This window comes from Monodelphis domestica, chromosome 5 (genome assembly GCF_027887165.1).
Source record: "Monodelphis domestica isolate mMonDom1 chromosome 5, mMonDom1.pri, whole genome shotgun sequence".
In the NCBI taxonomy this organism is placed as follows: domain Eukaryota; kingdom Metazoa; phylum Chordata; class Mammalia; order Didelphimorphia; family Didelphidae; genus Monodelphis; species Monodelphis domestica.
In genome coordinates this window covers 199,729,718-199,746,262 of record NC_077231.1, presented here as the reverse complement: position 1 = coordinate 199,746,262, position 16,545 = coordinate 199,729,718, and the positions used below count along the sequence as shown (strand labels likewise).

The 16,545-nt window shown below is 34.0% G+C and overlaps 1 protein-coding gene across 2 annotated transcripts in view; it reads right to left on the bottom strand.

Moving 5' to 3' along the window:
- The window catches only part of SND1 (staphylococcal nuclease and tudor domain containing 1), a 547,109-nt gene that overhangs the window by 382,053 nt on the left and 148,511 nt on the right, over positions 1–16,545 (bottom strand). The window lies entirely within an intron of this gene.

Here is a 16,545-nt window from a genome sequence, read left to right as displayed (position 1 = left end):
ACCTTAAAAAGCTATATAAATGCTGTTACTATCAGTACCACATCCCTTTACATTCCTTGAACATGCTAATAATTCAATAATTATCAAGTGAACGAATCCCCACTTATAGGAAGCTACTGGTAATGGGATGTGGGAAGGGGAAAGAATATAAACATGACAATGAAGTGAAGACAAATTCTTCCTTTCATGAATGAAGGGAAGAGGGACAGGGAAAAAAAAAAGAGATGAGAAGACAAGGAACTAGAAGAAAGCCACTCAGAGAATGGGTGGCAGTAAATAAAATTCATCATATGTCTAATCACAACTATTTTTGAAGTCAGATGATTTCACCAGTGCATGTACTTACAAGCAGCACTACTAATTTAGTTCTTAACACTTTTGTTTAATAGTTATTGAAAAAACAGATTCCTATACTCTGGGAAAAGTATTGGGGCACTAGGCACTTCTACATAAATTCTTGAATACCTAACACATTTTCAGAAAGAGTCTCCTTTACGCTAGGTAAAAGGCCTCCAAGACCTCATCCTCACCATTGAGTCCACCATTCCCCCCAAAATACCCAGCTGAATTATTTCAGCTAAACTAACCTTTCTTCCTATCTCTGTGCCTCCTATTAGTCAGTTCCCTGTTCCACCCACTCCAGAAATCCTATTTGTCCAAGTCCAGGCTCAAAATGCTATATTGTCCATCAACCCTTCCTTCATGTCCCACCAAAGAGTAGATACATCCTCTCCCTTTTCAACACCCATATCATTTGAGTTTTCATCTGGAAATAAGGAGATATGGGTTCTGTCAAAAAATGTTGCTCTAAATCTCAGCTTTCTGATCTGTAAAATGAAGAAGGCTGAATTAGATGTTCCGTTCTACCTGCAAAATTCTAGAAGAGCATGATCTTTGATCATACAAAGACTGTACTGAAAGAACAGATAATCTGTTGAGACTGTGATAGGCGGCAAAGAATATATACAATTGAAATCTCTTGTACAATCTAAATCTCCAATAGCCTATCTGACATTATCTTTCCTATATTTGATAAAGTAGGATTCAATACCTTTAATACAACTGTTTGGACTTTTTTCTCTCTCTTTTTAAATTAATACTAAGACAAACTGAAAACTCAGCTTTTACTACAAAATGTCATTAATTTATACCACACTATTAAATTAGAAATGGCTGGATTATTTATAGTCATACTTATGGAAGGAAAACTCAGTCTCATGATTCAATTAAATGTAAAATTGATGGGAATATTAACACTGCCTCATTTACCTACAAAAAATTAAATAGCAACAATAAATAACTATTTGATATTTATTTGGGGATGTCACCTATTCTCCCTGGGCCTCACTTAACTCATTTAAAATGTGACTTGGCCTTTTAGATCCCAGTGCATTATCTATTTATTAAGACAATCTTCAAGAAATGCCATGTGGCAATATCTAAGTAACTTCAAGTTTGAGTGTAATAGTACTATATTTTCATAACTTCACATTAGTCATATGTACAGTCAGAAATACATCTTATTAAGAACAGAGAAATTAAATGAAATGATAGGACAAGCATAATACAAAAGAAAGAATGATGGATTTGGAGTTAAAGGACCTTAGTTGAAACCTATTTTTGTAGATGGTCTATGTAACCTTGGGAGATTCATTTAACCTCTCTTGGCCTCAAATTTCCTCATCTTTGAGCTATTCAAATCAGAAGTCTGTGGTCTTGTTGCAAATAATGACAGAAAGGCTTCTCTCTAATCCATAGTGATTAGTTAAATCCTTATTATGTCTGGTATTCATTGAAATCATTTTCCAAGACTGATACGAATTTGAGGTGTCAGATGATGAAAAGAAATAGAATATGGAGTTTTTTAGATGTTTGATATATATCACTTTTTAAAATCTCCAGTATAACGTCAGTCTGCATATATTATATTATTGAAGAACTTAAACTTAAAGAAAAATTTATGAGCTCCCCTTTAAAAAGTCAGAGTAACAGCAAAATGTGTTATGAATTTGAGTTCCAAAAATATCTACTTCTTTGGTGCTAAGGAAAACTAGATTTAATATGTTCACAGAATGCATGAATTGTTTTTAAAATAGGTTGTCCAGCATTAATAAGTTATTTGTATAGCCTAGAAATTATAGAGAATGAAACTACAGAAACATAAAGCACCAAATATAGCAAAAACATTATGGGGAAACTTAGGATCTGACTATTGAAGAAGAGAGATATGATAAAATGAATGAAAGACTGGATTTTGCAAAGCTATCTCATGAAAAGATGAGATGTAACTGCTGCCATCTGAGGATGGGAATGGAACATTCCAGCTATGAAAAGGAGGAGCAGTTAGAGGCTGCTGGTTCTTATCTCTCCTTGGCTTGAAGAGGGAAGGAGCAAAATCCTTACTGAGCATATAAAGCTACATCCACTAAATCCTTTTTTGAGCAGTAGAAGATCCAGACCATTCATCTGTTACAGTAAAGGGATAGAGTTTTTCCCTTCAGGGAAGACAATAGACTATCCTTCAGAAAACACATTCAAACCATATCTCTGAGACAAGAAGTACCATCATCTTGAGCCCAAAAGGACATTAAAATAGTTTGGTACTTAGTCCCAGAGTTGTGCTTCAAACCCCCTGAAAACATCTATAGGAGGGAAACAGTCAGGGACTTTCTGTTTCCTCTCTCCTAATTTATATCCTAGCACTTTATCCAATAGATAGTTATTTTTACTTTACTGAAGACTCAACCATCTTAAATGTACTAGAAGGGGGATTATTAATACATTAAAGAAGAAAGAGACTGAAGGGGTTTTCCTCTTACCCTTCAGCTCTAGTCAGATCTGACTCCATTATCCAAATAGTTCTGCTTGGGCGGAGGGAGAATTGGTGTTACTCTTTATCTGTTCCCTCTCTCTCACATATCTGTCAAAACTTTGGTTCCTTTTGATTCCCTACTAGTTTACTATCAGTGATTATGATAAAACATCTTCAAAAGAGATAATATACTGTCAAGATGGTTTGCAAAATAATGGATTAGAGAATAAAGACTTAATAAAGTCATCTACTTCTCTTCCTCCCTATGTGAAGAGCCTTTTGCTGAGCACCGTTCATATTATATTGTTCACTAAAGTCTTGAATGAACTCATCAATACCCACAGGTTTAATTATCATCCCAATGCTGATAAATCAAGGATACGCATGTTTGTGCATGTGTTCCAGCCCTTTTCCTGAACTCTAGTCCTATATGACAGACTATCAATCGACAGAGAAAACAGAATTCCTAGCTATATCTCAAACTCAACCTACCTGAAACTGAACCTTTTCCTTTTCCTCTACCAAACTTCCCTATTTTTGCTGAGGATTCCACCATTCTTGCATTTATCCAAGTTCTTAACCTTGATATTATTTTCAACTTCTCCTTGTCATGTTTACATAAATGCATCAGTTTCAAACCTCTTATAATCAACCTCTTCTCTCTACTAAACCAGCTAACAGGACTATATCATTTATAACCTAAGTCACTTTAAAGCCCTCTTAATTGGTCTCCCTAAGTCATTTCCCTCAATTCCCATATATCTTCCCCATACCTCCCAAATGATTTTACTTAAAAGAAAAAATCTAACGACGTCACTGGGCTGTTCAGTTAACCCCAGTGATGCCCTAATGAAACCATGGTCAAATATAAACTCTTCTGGAATGCCAAGTAGTATTTCTTGAGTTTATTTTAATAAGTAGACAGGATCTAAAAAAACTTAGTCTAAAATGAACTGGGAATTGAATGTGCAAAAAGTGCACTACTGTAAATAGCGATTTTAGTTCTACTACATCTAAAATATGTAATTCACAAATATTTAACTTCACATGCAATTTTCTAGGAAAATCATATTGCACAAATTGAAGTACATCTATAAATAGCAGGACAGCACAGCAATGAAAATCTATTCCATTTGCATCAGCTTTCATGTACTTTGGAGAGACATTTTATAAATATAAAATATTATCCCCATTTAATTTGGTACTAGTAAGGTTGGCTAGCTAGACAAAAGCTAAAATAATACACATGATGATAAAGGCAGGGAGGGTTCTATCTACTATTTCATTCATTTTCCAAAGTGTTCTAATATAGTCTTCATAGTATTTTATAGACCATTTCAAAAGAGAAAAGGACCATTAAGCACTTATTAACCCACCCAATAATACTTGACACTATTAAAAAAACAAAAGCAAAAATAAATTTTAGGGGGAACCCGATATTACTTTTACTATGCTTTAATGCTTTTTAAATGCCTTTTCAAATTAAGAAAATAGCCTTTTAAAATGACACATGCATAGACTTTTTTTTACCATGTGACACGCATTCTAAACTATCCTTTAGATATGGAGAATTAATTTCAGTAAATATTTTCCTAATTATAGGAGAATAAGAAAGTTTTTCCTTCTTTTAAAAGACAGATTTATGGATTCAGGAGTCTTTTCTCCTAGCAACCTCTGTTCCCTTCCCTCATATAAAAATAAAAAGGGTACCTTTATACCCAGAAATGAGTTTTAATTCAAAGCCCTGAGCTAGGTGCTAAAAGAACAAAGTAAAAAACAAAATAGTCCCTAACTGTAAAGAAGCTATTTATAGTTTACAATGGTAATAACACATGAATAAGACTAAGTAAAAAAAGAAATATAAAATAGCAATAATTATATATTTATAAATTATTTAGCATTTTAAGGTTTGCAAAGCAATTTACAAATACCACTTCATTTTATCATCACAAAAATCTTGGTAAGTAGGTACTATCCTAACTTTATGAGATAAGGAAAATGATACAGAAACCGATTAGTTGTCCATGGTCATATGGCTAGTAAATAAGTGAGGCGATATCTGAACTCAACTCTTCCTGACTTCAGGTCCAGAGAGAGAGTACAAATCAATCAAGTAACAATTACTGAACTAACTACTATGTGATGAGCTCTCTATTAAGTAGTGAGGATAGGTATATATAAGACATCTTCTAGAAAGCAGATAAACTATGCCTTAGAGAGGAAGGCACTAGGAACTGGGAGTAACACCTAACAATTATGTGTATCAGGAAAGGCCTCTTCCCTAAGGTGTAACTATCATAAAGAAGAGACAATCTTGGAATACAATATAGGATAACTTACTCTGCAAAAGGGAGTATCATCCAACAGGAAAAAAAAAATTAGTATGAGAATTTCAAATTTCAGTTGCTACTGATTTAAAAACAAAAAACAAAAAACACAGAACTATTTGAAATCTTTGAAATGAAAATAAGAGCGACCAGGTAAATCTAGAAAAAGAAACACATTTGAGCAAATGGAAGGAACTAAGTGAATTTATTCTAATAAAAAATAAGTGATATGTCTCTAAAATTTCAATGTTTTCAAGAGTTACACAGTTAATAAAGAGAAATCAGAGCCTGGGAATAACATTTTGTTTAGTTGGATTTTAAGAAGAAAAGGAAGGTTTTTAAAGACTAAAACACAATAGAAGAAATGAGGAAGAAGGGGGAAGGAAATTATTCTTTCTGCTACCTGGGTGCAACAGAAAAAAAGTATATAAACACAAAGAAAGGGCATCTCAAACAAGCAAGGAAGAGTTGTGCAGTAACACCAGCAAGAACATAGCAAGAAGGTTTGCCTAGAAAAACATTAATTCAACAGGGATGGATAGGCAATGGAAGAGAGAAGAGATTTTAAGAGGGAAGGTTAAGTTGAGGAGGAAATATTCACAAGGAATAAAAGAAAACAAAACCTCTTTAAATATGGGAGATAATCACAAACCAGAAATTAAATGTAACAAAAGAAAATGTAAGAACCATTGATGAAAATATAGACTAAAGAAAGGAGAAGCAAAGGGATGAAATGATACCAATTGAGTTACTGATTGCTAGTCCTATCAGTAGCATTAGCAACCTTCAATTTTTTTTATTTACATAGAGTAGATGGAGATAGTGGGGCAAAAAGAAAAAGATATAGGACAATATAACATAAGAAAAAATACATTTAAAAATCAGAACCTCAAAAAACAAGAGTAGTAGAATGTCCTATAAAAGAGAAAACAATACACTATACACAAAAAAATTCACTTAAAACATAAGGATTCACAATAAAGTTAAAATGAGGGACTAGAGAAGACTTTTCTATGCCTCAAGCAAATTTTTAAAAAGCAGGAATTGAGACCATGACCTCACATAAAGTTCTTTATACCAGTGTAATCACAAGCAAAGGGATTAAACATTTACATAGTACTACTATGTGTCAGGCACTAGAGTTTTTTACAAATAATATCTCATTTGATCCTCACAACAGCCCTGTCAAGCAAGACAGGTACTATTATCACCATTTTGAGCTAAAAAGCCAAGACAATAAGTAAATGTGTGAGGCTGAACTTTGTGGACTCAGGTCTTTTATTTTACAGATTAGAAAACTGAGTCTGAAAAGTTATATGCCTTTACCAAGGTGATACAACTAATAAGCATTAGAAGCAATATTCAAACACATTTCTTCCTGACTCCATATCATTCTATCACTATACCCACTGGTATAGAATAGTATATTATATGTAGTATCTATATAGCATAATATAACCCCTAGCTTAATATTAAGAACAATCCAAAACTGGAATGAGTTTCTCAGGGGTAGTGGATTCCCCTACACTGAAGGTTTTCAAGGCCAGGTTAACTACGTTCAAGGTATAATGTAAGGGGGACTTCCTTTTCCAATATAGGTGAAACTAGATGATAGCTGAGCTCTATTATTCTCTAAGGAAGATGCCTTGGAGAGACTGCAGGAAGGGAGACAAAGCAATTCTAATAGTCCAGGGGGGAAAGGGTAAGGGACTAAGGTAGAGGCTGGGTAAATGTTATCCAAATGAAGCATATATAAGGCATTAAGAATGACTAATATAAAGAGTGATCCATTTAAAACTGAATCCAATTAAATCCACCAAGAGCAAATAGTATGGTTAATCAACCTGGAACTTGAGGATTTCTAAAAAGTAGCGCAGAAAGAGCAAGCTAGAAATCTCAGAATTCAACTCAAGATAATGAAGATGTAAATCCTTTATTTTCAACTGAATAAATTCATCTGGTCTACTTTATGGATACAGATACAATCTTTTCCATAAGGTCAAATGCAAAGGAATGAAAACGAAAGGTTTAGTTTCTTTTGTAAATCTCTATTAAGTACAGAAGTACATACAGGAGCATCCAGGCATCAAATAAGCATTCTGCATAGCTGAGGTTATTAAGGTAGCCAGATTTTCTGCAATCTCAATACAACTTAAATTCAATGATCTGTGCCAAGGGCTAGATAATAGAAAAATTTAAGTGTCCAATACATATTATCCTTAAACACTATCCTGTCAGCCACCATTAAATACCATTTTGCAAGGCTATAAAAATTATATTTCATATCGAAGGGAAGGGCATAGTGGATAATTCTGGGAAAGCATTCAAGGATTTGGACACACATTTGAGGTTTTACAAATAAACATTAAAATCAATATAACAGCAAGAATGCTAACTAAATTTCATTACTTTCAAACATCTAGCAATTATAATCATATAGAAAGATAATGCTTTTATAAAAATTACTTTTAGGCCAAAGGCTCTAAATGGCAAACAATCCCGAGAGCCCACTATGGATGATATATATCTCATGGATAATCATTAACATTTACTACAGAAAGATTTTCTTTTATTTCTTAGAAAACAAAAGTTGAAAAAAATGAATCATCTATATGATCACAGATCAACTAAACACAAGTACTGACTGAGCAACTTTGCTGTGTGAGTTTTCACAACTCTTTTCCCTCTATGAAACTAACAATACTTTATTTATCCTTATCTTCACTTTTACTTTTCCTTCTTGCTTGTCTCTCCCCAACTGAATGCTACAATCACATAGCTAATTTCCACAATTCTGATGCATTTCCCTCAAATTATTTCTCCCAAAACTCAGGTCTTTGATGCATGTAACTAGCCACTTCCTTCTTTACTACTTCCCTCTGCTCCATTTCACTGTTCACTGTGTCCTTTTCTGTGGCACTAGAATAGTTTCAGTCAGCTAACCAAAAAATTTCCCAGTGGTCACCTCCATTATCTCCATATCATACCACCTCTAAGAATATATCTCAATTCTATCTATTCATTCTCTTTGTTTTTCATAGCACTCTTCCTCTTACCCAGGCTATAATAGTACATATACAGCAAAATTATGCATGCAAAGCAGATGGAGACTAATTTAAGAAATATCCATGCTATATACCTAGAATTTGGAGATTATAACAAGTATAATACAGCCTATGTCCTCAAGGAGTTTGCAATACTATTTGAGCTTTAAGATTTATAGACATACAAAATAAACAAGTAACAAATAGAATTCTACAGAAATGAATTCTAGGTAGTCAGAGAAGGAAAAAGACCACAGTAGTCTAGAGCACAATGGGACATAGTTAGAAAAGTATGAAACAAGTGAAGAAAAAATAAAGAACTTTTACATCCAAATATCAGTAAAAGAGGCTATTTAACCTAGGATGAATATCATTTAACAAGAGCCTACATAATACACCAAGTATAATTAGAATTTTAAAAAATTGAGTAGCCTCTGCCCTCAAGAAGTTTATATTTTATGGAGGAATATAAAATGCACAAAGATAAATTCAAAGAATTTAGTTGAGAGAGAGAAATCCCCACTAAATGAAGAAAAGGCAGATCAGGAAAGACATGACATGGGAGTGGGCACCTAAATTTAAATTCAAAGTGCAATAAAGAAACCAAGGCAAAAATGAAGTGGAGTCCTATGTGCAAAAGCACAGGGTTAAGAGAATTTAAAGATAAGGCAAAATTTGGCTGGTTTTGAATTTTTTCTTAGAATTTGATAGATTATTTAACAACAATAATTGTCTAATATGAAGATTCACTTATATAACCCTATAAGGTCTATAGAGCACTTCCCTCAAAATAATCTCCAGATATAAGCAATACAAGTATTATCCACGTGTTGGAAATGAGATTACTAAAACTCAGAGAATAAATTACTTCTCTAGTCATTTTGTAGACAAAGTAGAATACTATCACACAATAAGAAATTATGATAAGGAATTTTGGAAATGAATAGTATGCACTGTGACTACAATAATAAATTTTTTTTTAAAAATCATGAACAGTTGAACTCTGAGTAATTGAAAAAACCAAAACACAAAAACACAATCAATATATACAGATCTTTTTGTCAGGTGTGCAGATGGAAAAATTGTCACATACCCAGCTACATAGCCAGCATCCTTTTAAGTTATTCCCTCATTTTAAGTAAGGATACTTAGGAGATAAATTTGTCTGAGACCCACCCTGCTGGGCTCTTTTTTCAGAGTTTGTGCTTTTGGTAAAGTGCTACAATTGGGAGCCTCTGGTTCTCTTTGCTCTGCCCACTTGACTGAAAGAACCCCTTTTCTTTTCCTTCTCTTTTGATTATTATTAGAATCTAGAATACAAGTGATACCTTCTATGGTGAGGGGGAAGGGAGAGGTGCTGAGATACCCAAGAATAAATTACTTTGTCTTTCCCCTTACCCCCCAGAAGGGGATCTCTCTTAAAAAGTTTTGCTTGGGTGCATGTAATTGTAACATGTATGCTATCCAAGTTTATTTTTATCATTTATTAAAACCATTCTGCAGAGGAGGCTAGGTGGCTCTATGGATAGAGAGCCAGACCTGGAGATGGGAGATCCTGAGTTCAAATGATAATTCAGATAATTCCTAGATCTGTGACCCTGGACAAGCTGCCTAACTCCAATTGCCTGGCTTTTACCACTCTTCTGCCTTAGAAACAATACTTAGTATTGATTCTAAAACCGAAGGTAATTTAAAAAAAAATCTACAGGGTTAGAAAGGCTACAGTTTGATACAGAACTTTGTTTGTGAAGTATAGTTCACTGTAATCAGTTATTTTTCAGAATTCTTGTATTACATAAGGTCTTGGTTTTTAATTCAGTCAGAAGTACTTTGAAGGGATTTTTGAGGTTATCTGATCCAACCTATCTTTGAACACGAATGTCATATATAAAATCCTTGATAAGTGGTCAGTCAGTCTTTGCTTAATGAACTCACATAAAAGGAAAATTCACTACTTTATGACACATACCCTCTTTTGAACAGCTATCATTATAGAGGCAATGTGGTACAACAAATAGAGAAATGACCTCAAAGCCAGTAAGACATGGATTCAAGTCCCACCTATGAAACATAATGATTATGTGACACAGTAAAGTCACTTAACATCTCATTGATCTAGGCTGCAGTGAAAGAAGGGAACATCTTTCTTGTTCACCTGGGAATTCCCTAGAGCAATAAAATGATGCAACCTAACCCTACAGTTGTGGGATGCTTATTTTTGGTGTCATGGTAGCGGAGTCTGGTGAAGCTGATGGAGCAGCCCTTCTCACTATCATGTTTTTCAATGTTTAAAATACATTAGAATTAGAAAGGAAATCAATTATATTGAAATATAAAATTTTTAATATTAAAAGTAAAAACAAGTTCCAAAGCCCCAGATAAGAACTCTGAAATAATTATTGGGCAGTTTTTCTTGATGGTGGAACCCAATACTGCCTCTAGGCATCTTTTACCCATTGCTCTACTCCTACCCCCTAGAATTAAACAAAACAAGCAAGGAGTAGGGCAGTGGTACCAGAGTCAATTAGAAGCATATTCCTGTGGATCACAAAAATGTAGAAAACCACAAACAAACATTTATATTTTACTGTATTTTCTACATTAATAGATGTGGCAGTTACATGCATAACTATATAATTGAATCAATAGAGTGAGACAACCTAGATACAGAATATATAGATAGAAGAAATCCCAGAATAGGACCTAGAAATACATCCAAGCACCAAGGAAACAAAGATAATCTAGTAAAACAGGCTGAAAAGGAAAGCTCAAACTGGTAGACAAAGCAGATATAGGAACAGCATCAAAGAAGGTATCAGAAAAGAATAATTCTCTAGAAAAAAGGAGAACCATCATTTGAAGAATGAATAAACAATGAAATATGTGAGCATAATAGAATATTACTCTTGTAAGAATTAAGAAGCAAGGAAAAGTTTAGAGGAACTGAAGCAAACTAAAGAAAACAGAGCCAGGAAAACAATATATACAATGGCTAAAAGGAAAAAAATGGAAACACCACAAAACAACTGAAAAAAAAACAAAATTATTAAGAATAACAGTATTCAGATGAAAACAAAGCTATTAATAATCATATAAAATGTTCTAAATCACTCTTGATTATAGAAATGCAAATTAAAACAGCTCTGAGGTATCACCTCACACCTATTAGATTGCCTGATATGACAGTAAAAGTGATGAATGTTGGAGAGGATGTGGCAAAATTGGGACACTAATGCATTCTTTTTTTTTTTAACCCTTACCATCTGCTTTGGAATCAATACTGGGTATTGGTTCTAAGGCAGAAGAGTAGTAAGGGCTGGGCAATAGGGGTTAGGTGACTAGACCAAGGTCACACAGCTAAGAAGTGTCTGAGGCCAGATTTGACCTCCCATCTCTGGACCTGATTCTCAGTCCACTGAGCTACCCAGTTGCCCCTGACTAAAGAATTCTTCGTAGAGTTGTAAACTAATCCAACCATGATAAAGGGCAATTTGGAACGAGTTCCAAAGAGCTACAAGACAGTATATACCTTTTGATCCAGTATTGCCACTACTGGATCTATATCCCCAAAAAGATAAAAAAAAAAAGGGAAAGGACCTACTTGTAAAAAAATATTTATAGCAGTCCTTTTTGTGGTGGCAAAAAGGGGAGAACCATCAATTGGGAAATGGCTGAATAAATTGTAGCATATGATGGTGATGGAATACTATTGTGCTATAAGAAATGATGAACAGGATGGTTTCAGAAAGAGCAGGAAAGACCTACATGAACTGATGCAGAACAAAGCAAGAACAACCAGGAGAACATTGAACATAGTAACAGCAATATTGTGGAATGATCAACTGGGAAAGAGTTACACAAGTATAATGATGCAGGACAATTCTGAAGGACTTATGAACAAAATGGAAATGTTTTGCATGATGGCACATATATAATCCAACTCAGACTGCTTACCCTCTCTAGAAAGGAAAATGAAGAGAGAGGAAGACAATCCGGATCATATAACTTAAGGAAATTTATGCATAAAATTCTTATTACAGGTAATTAGTAAAATAAAATATCTATTTTTTTAAAAAGAGAGAGAATACATTTGGCCCCAGGAGAAGACAACTTCACCTAATCTTTTGCAAAAGGGTATAGTGGAACAGATGAGAGGCAAATCCAAGGGGAATGGACAGATAACATTAGATTTTTTCAATTTATTAATACATTTTATTGAAATTTCTTCCTCTTCTTTTTGTTATAAGAAATGGCTCTCTTGGAGTAGGGAGGTAAAGGATACTGGGGAAAAATCTAAGTAATATGAAAACAAAAGATAAAATTTAAAAAATCTATTTTTAAAAAAGAAAGGAGAAAATACCAGGAAGCCAAAAGAAATTTTTGACAAAAGATTTGATCTAGGTGACATAAATAGATGATATGAAACCCCAAAGAGAAGAGCTTGTTGAGTGAAAATGCAAAGGCCCACTTTAAAGTAGCCCAGTGTTTTGAGAAGTCAAGAGAAAAAGCATTCTAAGACTAGAGAGGGATAATCAATGATACATCATTTTTTTCTGAGGAAGCAAGGCACAAAGGAGCACAAAAAGGATAGAAAATAGACAAGGAGATCTGTAAAAGGTTATATGATTAAAAAGTTAGAACAGCCTTTTACAACTATGCCTATTAGGCATAGTTGTAACAAAGCAGACAGAAAGTTAATCATCAAATATAAAAGACAATTTTAATTATAGAAAGGATAAGGGACAGCAATATTAATATAGCATCTACTGGTGCCAGAGATTATGCTAACACATTACAAACACCAACTTAATCTGATCCTTACAATAATCTTACAAGATAAATGCTATTATTATCATCTTCATTTTATAGTTGAGGAAATTGAGGCAAACAAAAGTTAAGTGATTTTAAAATGGTCAGACATCTAGTGTGTAAGGCTGGATTTGAGCTCAAGTCTTCTGACTCTAAGTTCAGTGCTTTTGTTTGCTGTGCCTTAATATATAAAATTGAAAAGATTTTCCTTAGCCAAAATTAATTCTGCTGGAAAAAGTAGAAACTTTTAGATGGAGAAGTAGTAGCAAAGGCTACTGATATCCAAGACAGATTAGGAGCTGGCAACAATACATAAAAGACCAAGAATCATTCACAAACAGGTAAAGTGCTTAAAGAACAGGAACAATATTCAAAATAAATAGAAACCAATAAGCACTATTTAAAATAAACCTTCCAAATCAATAATGAGAAAAATGCCAATTAAAATGTATCTGAATTAAGAGGAAACCTGGCCAGCCTGGGAGTCAGGGAAATTAGAACTCCTATAACCCTCTGACAATGAGTATACATCCCCAGGGAAGTCTCAACCTCTAACTCTAAAAGACTAAAAGTTGCAGTGCGTGTCCTGTTTTAAGGAACTTTCTTAGTAGGACTTCCTTCCTTCCTTCCTTCCTCCTTCCTTTCCTTCCTTCCTTCTTTCTTTCAAAACCTTACCTTCCATCTTGGAATCAATACTGTATATTGGTTCTAAGGCAGAAGAGTGGTAAGGGCTAAGCAATGGGGGTTTAGTGACTTGCCCAGGGTCACATAGCTGGGAAGTGTCTAAGGCCAGATTTGAACCTAGGACTTCTATTCCTGGCTTATGGCATACCCCAAGAAGGTGAAAAGCAGTAAAAACCAAAATGATCAGTGTCTCTTTTTTAATTTGGGGAGTGGTGGTGGTGTAGAATCAAATCAAAGAAACAAAGTACACACCAAGACACTGAAGACAAACTGTGCTATCTAAATGTAATATAGTATCATTGTGCCTTGAGAAATGCATAGAAATATAAATTAGATTTAGAGAGACAAATAATGACCAAGAGAACAGTGTATATGATTACCACCAATATGAAAAGGCATAATGTAAAACAAATACATAAGAACATTCCAATTCAGATCAATGTGATAACTAAGGCCCTGATAAGGACACATTCACATCCCAACCCCTCTCCTTCCCTCCCCTCCTTCCTTCCTTTCCATACCTGTGATTTCACAGGTGTGGGGAGATCACAGAGAATAATTTCCTTTTCAAATATAAACACCTCTGAAATTCACTCTTAAAAAATTTTTTAATTTATTTGGTGCTTTAAAAAAATTCCAAGTTCTGAATCCTCCCTCTCTCCCCCTTCCACTGAGTAGTCAATAAATATAATATAAATTGTTTATGCAAAATAATTTAAAACATATTTCCAAATTAGCTATGTTCCAGAAAAAAGGGGAAAAACAAAAGTAGTAAATAAAAATTATTTATCAATCTGCACTCAGAATTCATTAGTTCTCCAAAGGTGGATAGTATTTTTCATCAGGGGTCCTTCAGAATTTTCTTTGATCATTGTATGAATAAGAATAGCTAAGTTTTTCACAGTAGTTCACTGTTACATATTGCTGTTACTGTGGACAATGTCTCTTGGTTCAGTTTAATTCGCTTTTACATAAGTTTCCCTTGTTTTTTTCTGAAACCATCCTGCTTGTCATTTTATAACACAACACAATTTATTCATTCATTCTCCAAATGGCAGACGTTCCCTCAATTTCCTATTCTTTGTCACAACACAATAGAACTGCTATAAATATTTTTGTACAAATAGATCCTTTTCCCTTTTCTTTGATCTGTTTCAGCTAGTAGTTGTATGGCTGAGTAAAAGGATTTGAACAGTTTTATAGCACTTTGAAAGGCATAGTTCTGAATTGGTCTCCAGGATGGTTGGACTGGTTTACAACTCTATCAACTATTCATTAGTGTCCCAATTTGAACCTCATAGTCTTAGAAATTCAGCTTGGGGAACTGTGATGTTAAGTGATTACTGGCCCAGAGTTGAACAGCCAGTATGTTGCAGAGGTGGGACCTAACTCAATGGACAGCTCAATGTCACCATAACATATAAATAAAAAACAAAAGTATTAATAAAAATTAAAAATAGCAAACTAAGATGAAGGGAAACTTAATAGTAGAGCAGATTTCCAATGGAGGCAATAGAAAAGAGGAACACAGGATGAATTAGATTATGGTGAATTAGGGATAAAGTATAGAAAGAATGAGAAAAATGATGTTTCAACTCAATTTATGGGGTCTATATCACAAGGTTAGAGAAAGAAGAGTCATGGGGGTTTGTAAGATGTACAGACTAGCTGATTATACTCTGTGATAACTGAGAAGAAGATGACAATTTAGAGGAGAATGAGTTTCTATAATATAACTTATAATTCAAAATCCTGTAAAGTCATTTTTTGTCCCGGAACCTTGATCAGTAAATACCCTAGTGTTTGGTTCCCAAGCCTAGACAAAATAGACATATGGCCCCAGCCTTACAGGCCCATTTTAAGAAAATAGGGAACAAGTTACACCCAGAAGATACTCTGAGAAATGCCATTCTCCAAGCACTAAATCCCACAAAGCACATGAATACTAGTAAATTTCTTTTTTAACAGCTTTGATGAATCAACCTGGAATCTGGGTTGTAGCATGAGTTTAACACAAGCTCTCTGCTTCAGAACTTCAAGGTTCCATTATTTCACTGGTATGTCGGCAGTCTGAGCCCCCAAAACTTTAGAGCTTCCCATTGGTGTGGGAGCTCCCTCCTGCAACAAAAACTGTATCCATTCTATGACTTGGAAAAAAAATTATCACCCTTATGGCCAACCTGGAAACAAGTTTCTTAGTCCATAACCAGGCAATGACTCTTAAAAAAAGACAATGTCCTTCAGGCATCCTCAAAGCCTACCTCACTTGGCAAAATCTGCCTAGGTTTTGCACTTAGGTAGATTTGGAAATGATTAAAAGCTATAAAAAGCAAGAATTGATAATTTAGAATACTATGTGTTTATAGTCACAAACCAATCTCAGAATGTCTTGGCATGAATAAACCATTATACATATATGATAAAACATGTACTGTACATATAGTAGGGGCACCAAAAATATTTGACAGACAATTAATAGCAGAAGATGGAAGCTAAAAGTATTTTCCTTGATCACAATTCATCTAAAAAGAGGAACTCAAAGCAGATGGCCTCTAAGATCTTTTCCAGTACAAGATTTAAACTAAAATTTCAAACTTGACAGCCTTTCCTTGAAGTGCTTTCCTTGAAGAAAAGGTCTCAGAATCACCATGAGAGTAACTTTAGGATTTTACAAACACTTTGTATTTTTTATTTTTTTAATGTATATTTTAAAATATATAATATACTTTATAAAAACTCTAGTACAATCTATATCAGATTATTTACTGCCTTGTGATATGAATCACAAAATGCTAGAAAAATTGTTTCTACATGTAACTGAAAAAAATAAAATTTAATAAAAACTTAAGAAGGAGGGAGGGAGAGAGAG